Source organism: Rhincodon typus, chromosome 19, assembly GCF_021869965.1.
Source record: "Rhincodon typus isolate 14 chromosome 19, sRhiTyp1.1, whole genome shotgun sequence".
Lineage (NCBI taxonomy): Eukaryota > Metazoa > Chordata > Chondrichthyes > Orectolobiformes > Rhincodontidae > Rhincodon > Rhincodon typus.
In genome coordinates, this window is record NC_063350.1 from 46,740,768 (window position 1) to 46,747,626 (window position 6,859).

The following is a 6,859-nucleotide window of genomic DNA, read 5'->3' on the forward strand; positions in this document are numbered from 1 at the left end:
GAGGTGGAGTTTGGATACATTGCACCTCTTCCATGATCTGAGCACCTGTCCACATGCACAGTGTCTTTGCAGCAGCCTTTCAATCGTAGCTGCTGGTGCATCCTGCAATGCACGGCTTCACTTCCTAAGCATCCTGCAACTGAATTGGAAAAGATGGCATGAAAATCATGAAGGTTTGGTAAATATTGGATGCTAGTGTCCTTGGACAAGGCGTGTCAGCAGCTGGTGCTCATGGAGATGGTGTTTTGTGCTGAGCAACAGAGGCTTTTTACAGCCAGAGGCAAGCTGAACTCTGGCCTCTTTCCTCCATGCTGAGAATTCTTGAACTTGGGTTTGCTCATGGCAGATTGTAGAATAAGAAGCTGTATATTAATGAGGCAAAATGCACAGTTAATAAGGCTGTTAACAAACAATAATCCTCCCTAATTGGCAACTCACTAGTACTTAGCAAAAATCTTATCTCTATGCCTGGAACTTAGTTGAAAGATACAGTGGTTTACACATGCTGTTGAGATAGACCTCTTTGAACTTCAGTCCTGATTTCATCACATTTCTTGACCCTAGCACAAGCTGCTCAAACCTTCATAAGTTTTTCTTTCATAGTCTGTCTCTGGGACAGGACCAAAGGTTTTCATTGTTTATTGTGTGTTTACAAAAACAAGGCTTCTTTCTTTGATTCTGCTGTCTCTTTATGAATTCTTATCGTTCACTTCAGTTATCTTACAGATGTTTGGCTACACTCTAATATCAAAGCCTTCCAGATCCTGAGCATTTCTGAAGAGTGTTTTCATTTTGCTACTTGGCATTTATCAAATTGCTGCATTAAATGCATTTCGTTTCTACTTAGCCCTATTAATTAACAGTTTGATGTTTTTCAGCAAATTGGTCACTTCCTTTGCACAAGTATTTTAATTATGTTTTAAGAACAGGATATTCCACAGTCAACCCTCTTCCAATGTAGTACTACATGTGGACCAACTGATTTATTTCTTAGGCACAGTTGTTTATTATGGTTCTTGATTTGGGGATTTGTTGAACTATCGTTTTGATCTTCAATATCTTTTGTCTTACAAGTCCGGCCCAGTAGCTCAGTGGTAGAGTCTCTATCTTTGGATCAGGAAGCCTGAGTACAAGTCCCGGTCCCATCTGCTTTAGAGCTGTGTAACAACACCTCTGAATGGGTTGATTATAAAATATTTACAATTGAACAGTTAAGGGCTCTCGTGGCACAGTAATAGTGTCCCTACCTTTTGGGCCAGAAGGTCTAAATTCAAGACCCACCTGCTCTAGAGATATCTCATAACCTGTCTGTTAGATCTCATATTTTCCAATGAGAGTCCGAGTCTGGTGGTAGGTGTCAGGTAGCCTTAATTGTGATTTACAGCTCGGTTACAGCACACAGCAAAAAGGCATACACAAAGCTTCTGAATGTCATAACTTATACACTTCAAGCTGATAGTGCACGTGCCCCCACCCTTTTGATTACTACTGGTCATCGGCTCTGGGTTATCCCTCTGCAATTGGCTCTCAGGTACAGCATCTTAACATTTGCCAGCTGCACCGGGTTAACTGCCAATTGATTAGATATTTGCTGATTACTTCAAGACATTTTAAATTCCTTGTTAAAGGGAATACAAAAGAATATTGATTTTAATCAGTTCCAACAAAGTTATGTGGTTACATCTAATGTTAGAACTCTTTGGCTAACAAGTTGTGTCTTAATGTGTTCATTCAATCCACATTCTAATATCTGCTAATCTGTGTGTTCATTCCTCCCTGCAATGATTACTTGTTTGAATCTTTTCCTCTAATGCTTTTGGTGATTCTTTTGTATATATGTGGATCTATAACTACTTCAGAATCTATATCTATGATTATCTGAACGATCTAAACTAAAAACCAACTGTTTATATTGTAACAGATTGATTAAATAATTGAAGAGAAACAACTAATTAGTTGAAGTGTTCTCATCTACGTAAGCAATTGCGGATGCACATTCTACATAGTTTAAGTGACCTTGAGTCTTACAGAGCTGCTACTGTCCTACTTGCCGAAAGTACATTAGGCAAATATTTTCCCCAAGCGCTCCAACTAACAGCCATTTTGTGCCACTCAGTCATGGGCAGCCCTAACAATACCCAGTTTGATTCCTCCTTAAGTGAATCACAGGCTAACAAAATCAAACAATATACAACGAGAATTACTATAATGGATAACACTATACCCTGCACCAGTGATGTTCCCAAGGATCCTAACCAGCCCGTTGCCCAAGTGGGAGATGGGGGTTGTTTTAGTTTATCCATCTCTTCTCAGATATGTGCTGCTTAATCGGTGATCCCTTCAGAATTGTCTGAGATATAAGTACTGCCTTCGGCCCCAATTAGGGCACAAGCGCCTCCCTTTTCAGAAGCCATTGATTCCCACAACTCTCGGGGGTCAGTCACGCGCACCCAGTACACTCCTGTTCTTGCTGAGGACTGCCATGCCACTCTCGCCGGATCCTCTAAGCAGGTGTTCTGGTGAATTACCCGATCTGCCATTTTGGATGCATTAAAAAGGGATGGGTATCAAGGGGGTGCCCTCTTTTGAGTGGATGGGTATGTGGGTACACACCCAGAAACTGGAAACATTAGCTCACTTGGCATAGATGTAGGACACATACAAAAAGATGTTTTACATGTAATTCTCTTTTTCCTTCATCTCCAACAGGGAGTTGGCAAGGTAATTGTAAGCAAACAACCAAAATACACACAGTTTGTAATATAATCAATTTTACCATTTTGGGATAAATATGACAGCTCTCGTCAAGCTTCAAGTGCAGTCACTGGTTGCTTGTTAACATTATACATGGACTCAAAATTCCTCAGTTCTCTTCATCTGTACCCATCTTGAGGATACTTCAATATTTTTCCTTCTTTGCCAATTTTATGAATGATTGTATCATTGAGTGGTAACTACCTCCAAATACAAATACCCCCTCAGGGCTGAAATATACGTAGTCTCAAATAATACAGCTCGAACAAATTACAGTGTGTTCAAGAGACAACAAGGTGCAGGGCTGGATGAACACAGCAGGCCAAGCAGCATCATAGGAGCAGAGAGGCTGACGTTTCGGGCCTAGACCCTTCATCAGAAAAGGGGGAGGGGAAGGGGGTTCTGAAATAAATAGGGAGAGAGTGGGAGGTGGATAGAAGATGGATAGAGGAGAGGATAGGTGGAGAGGAAACAAACAGGTCGAAGAGGCGGGGATGGGGCCAGTAAAGGTGAGTGTAGGTGGGGAGTTAGGGAGGGGATTGGTCAGTCCAGGGAGGACGGACAGGTCAAGGGGGCGGGATGAGGTTAGTCGGTAGGAAATGGAGGTGCGGCTTGAGGTGGGAGGAGGGGATAGGTGGGAGGAAGAACAGGTTAGGGAGGCAGGGACGAGCTGGACTGGTTTTGGGATGCGGTAGGGGGAGGGGAGATTTTGAAACTTGTGAAATCCACATTGATACCATTGGGCTGCAGGGTTACCAAGCGGAATATGAGTTGCTGTTCCTGCAACCTTCGGGTGGCATCGTTGTGGCACTGCAGGAGGCCCAGGATGGACATGTCGTCTGAGGAATGGTGTGTTCATCCGGCTTTACCTTCCTCTTATGTTTCCCCTCTCTTTTTCCGAGGTATCTGTATGTCATCATTTTGGGCCCTTTTACTCCAGCTCACTATCACTGTGTTAAAGTCAGTTTCTTTATGGATTCTTTGTCAGTGTCTTATCATTTACGATATGCTTTTGTTCTCTTCCAAGCCACACTAATCCATTTGTCAAATAGGTGTACATGGCTGACACCTGTTCTTCAGTGCAACTTTTTTAAAAAACCATGTATTCCCTCATGTTTGTTACCTCTGAGGTAACAATCACTTTTGCACACTTACATCAGTACCCCAAGATCATGTCATGCATTCTTGACTCTTGTATGATCTTATCAAAAGATCTATGAGATTTTACTTACCTCTCCACGTATAGTCCTGATGCCTCGGATTGTGGCTCGATCACCAAATTCTTTCAAGGAAAGTCAAGAACCCAAACATCACCAAGAGAAAGCCATCAGTTAGTACTCTTATCTAAACTTCCTTTTCACTAAAATGCATGTTGCCCTTTCAACCCATTGTTCTAATTTGTTTTTCTTCTGCCACTACTCTCCATCCCTAATTACTTCATCTCATCCAATTTTGCAATTTAACTATTACCACCTATCTAATTCCAGAGCAATGGAGAGATTTGTAATCCATGGAACATCATCTTATAATAATATTTTAAAAAAGAAGTCCAACATTTCTTTTGTATTCAGAAAAAAAACGACATACTTTGTTCATTCTAAGATGACCCACTGTTTTTTCAAGTTACTTGATAACTCATTCTAGATATTTGGTATATCTCTATGCAAATTTGTCCAAATTCAAAATTCTTTTTACTTCCTTGAAGTCACTAACAATTTTTAATGCATTGAAACAAAGGATACTCAATACATTTAATGTTTTCACAGTAGTTCTCCAACTACTGAGATGTGTTGTTAACGAATGGTTTGATGGGTTAAGGATGCCTCATCCATCACTGTATCGAGACACTGAAAGTCTGCAGATTGGCAATGAATTTCTGAACCTTCAGTGAACGCCTTCAGGATCTTTCAGGCACTGAAAACAAAACAATCCATTCCACTTCTAGCAGAATGGGTTAATTAATCGTGATTTACTGCAGGTTTAAAGTGTGAGGTGAAAACTCCTGGATGTAATTACGTTAACCATGTCTCTTCCTCCTGTACAGAAATAAGTGTGCTATAATTAGCAAAGGAAAAGTCCACCTCCTTTGTTAGAATGTACCCTTTTTTTTGAATAAAGACTCCTTGATATCAGTTTCCGCAGATTTTAGAACATAATTTTGTTCAAAGAGAGTTGCATTTCCAAAATTCCAATTTCTCTATTACTTGGATACTTTCACACCAAAAGTATATTTACAATGAGCAAATCTTATCATCTGGAATTAAAGATTCACTCACATGCTAAAACAATATTTGGAAGCTCACTCTGGCCAGAAAATGGAATTCCCAACATGGTAATTTCCAATTCCTGGAGGTAAATTTTTACCAAGCTTTATGACTCAAATTTTTAAATCAATATTTCATTGCAAACGTTTGCTTTACACATCCATTGATAGTTCCTTAAAAGGACATTACATTAACCAAATGTGTTCCACACTGATACAGGCACACAGCGCAATTTCAATTCACCATAAATTCCCAAAATACAAACTAAATTCAAAGCATTCCCAGATCTTGTGCTCCAGGGAACAAAAACACAAATATTGCATGAGACAACATTTAACAACTAACGAACAGATACATTCAAACCAGACCACAAAGAGTTAACACTTAGTTTAGGGGACATAGCATCAAAAGCTGGTCTCTCTCTCTCACACACACACACACACACACACACACAGTCATCAATACTGACAGTATTTGGACCCAATCTATCTGTGTAGTTGTAAATCCTCCTTAGCCATTAAAGTTGTTCTCAGGAGTTTAAGCCTCCCCTTTTTGGGGTAGTTCTTGAAGCCATTTGTCCACCACCCTCGGCAGAGCGGGTTCATGTCTGTGCCAGCTGGCCCATTTGTATTTGTATTCAATCCTCCCCTCTTTTTCAGTGTTGTGCTGGGACAGGGTTTTGCATTGCTCAGTCTGTAAGGGGGCTAAATGGGATCCCTCGTTGTTGCCGGAGTCAGTAAAGGATTCGCCTCTGTTTCCTTTTTGTATTTCATTTTCTGATTGGCTTAGCAAGGGATAGAGTGGTCTTCTACTGGGCTCCAGGATTGTGGAGTTAGGTGGGGTTGGTTAGGAATCTAGATTGTTTTGTAGGGATGCTTTCTCCCATTCTTCCTGCCACTTTTTGGTGGAATTTCAAATCCTCACAGATATTCTTTAATTGGCTTTTCAGCTCTGTTTGTTCCGTGTCATGACTTGACTTCTGTATTATCTCATTCTGTTGCTGGATCTGTCCCATCAGGATGAGGGACCGCCTTACTCGTTCTTTCTCTTTCATTCGTGTGGTGTTTCCGCAGACCCTTTTAATATCATCCAGGGACCAGTGTCCTATGGAGGTATCATACTTATGCCTGATTTCCACAGAGGTTTTAGGTAGATTGAATTGTTGTTCTATATCTTCCTTCAAGTTCTGTAAAATCTCATCTTCCGATAGATCAGGTGGGCCCTTGTGGGAAGTTTTGTTTCTCTTCCCCTGCTATTATTTCTTATGACTATCAGTTTCAATGGGTCTTGAGTCATGGGTTAGTCGCACAGCCGAGGGGCAGAGATACTATTTTCCCTGCTGGAGTTGGGTGGTTGGGGGTGGGGGGTGGCGTGGGGAGGGGGGGGGGCAGAAGTACTATTTTCTCTGCTGAGTTAGATATCCGTTTAGAGGACCTCAAGCTGTATACCACTTGGAGAATTTCGAGATCGCGTGAAGGGGAGACTGAATGTAGACAACCGATCAAGGACTCTATTAAAAGAGGAATCCTTACCTCTGTGGGTGCCGAGGTGAATCTCCAGTCTACAGAGGGGTCTGGGTGCCTTCAGTGATAATGCCTGACTGTGCCAAATCGTTAGATGTCATACTTTCCAATGAGAGACTGAGAGACCAGTAACCTTAATTGTGATTTACAGCTCAGTTACAGCACACAACATAAAGGCGCACACAAAGCTTCTGAATGTCATAACTTATATACCTCAAGCTTACAGCGCACATGCCCCCTTTTGATTACTATTGGTCAGTAGCACTGGATTATCCCTCTGTAATTGCCAGCTGCACCGTGTTAACTGCCAATTAATTA

General features: G+C 41.3%; 1 long non-coding RNA gene across 1 annotated transcript; it reads right to left on the reverse strand.

Annotated features, from left to right (window-relative positions):
- Positions 1 to 280: 280 nt before the first annotated feature.
- Positions 281 to 4,683, reverse strand: LOC125485484. The gene is made up of 3 exons (XR_007264209.1): positions 4,497 to 4,683; positions 3,987 to 4,036; positions 281 to 362 (listed from the first exon to the last, which is right to left on the reverse strand). It is a non-coding gene; the product is annotated as an uncharacterized LOC125485484 (long non-coding RNA).
- Positions 4,684 to 6,859: the final 2,176 nt, after the last annotated feature.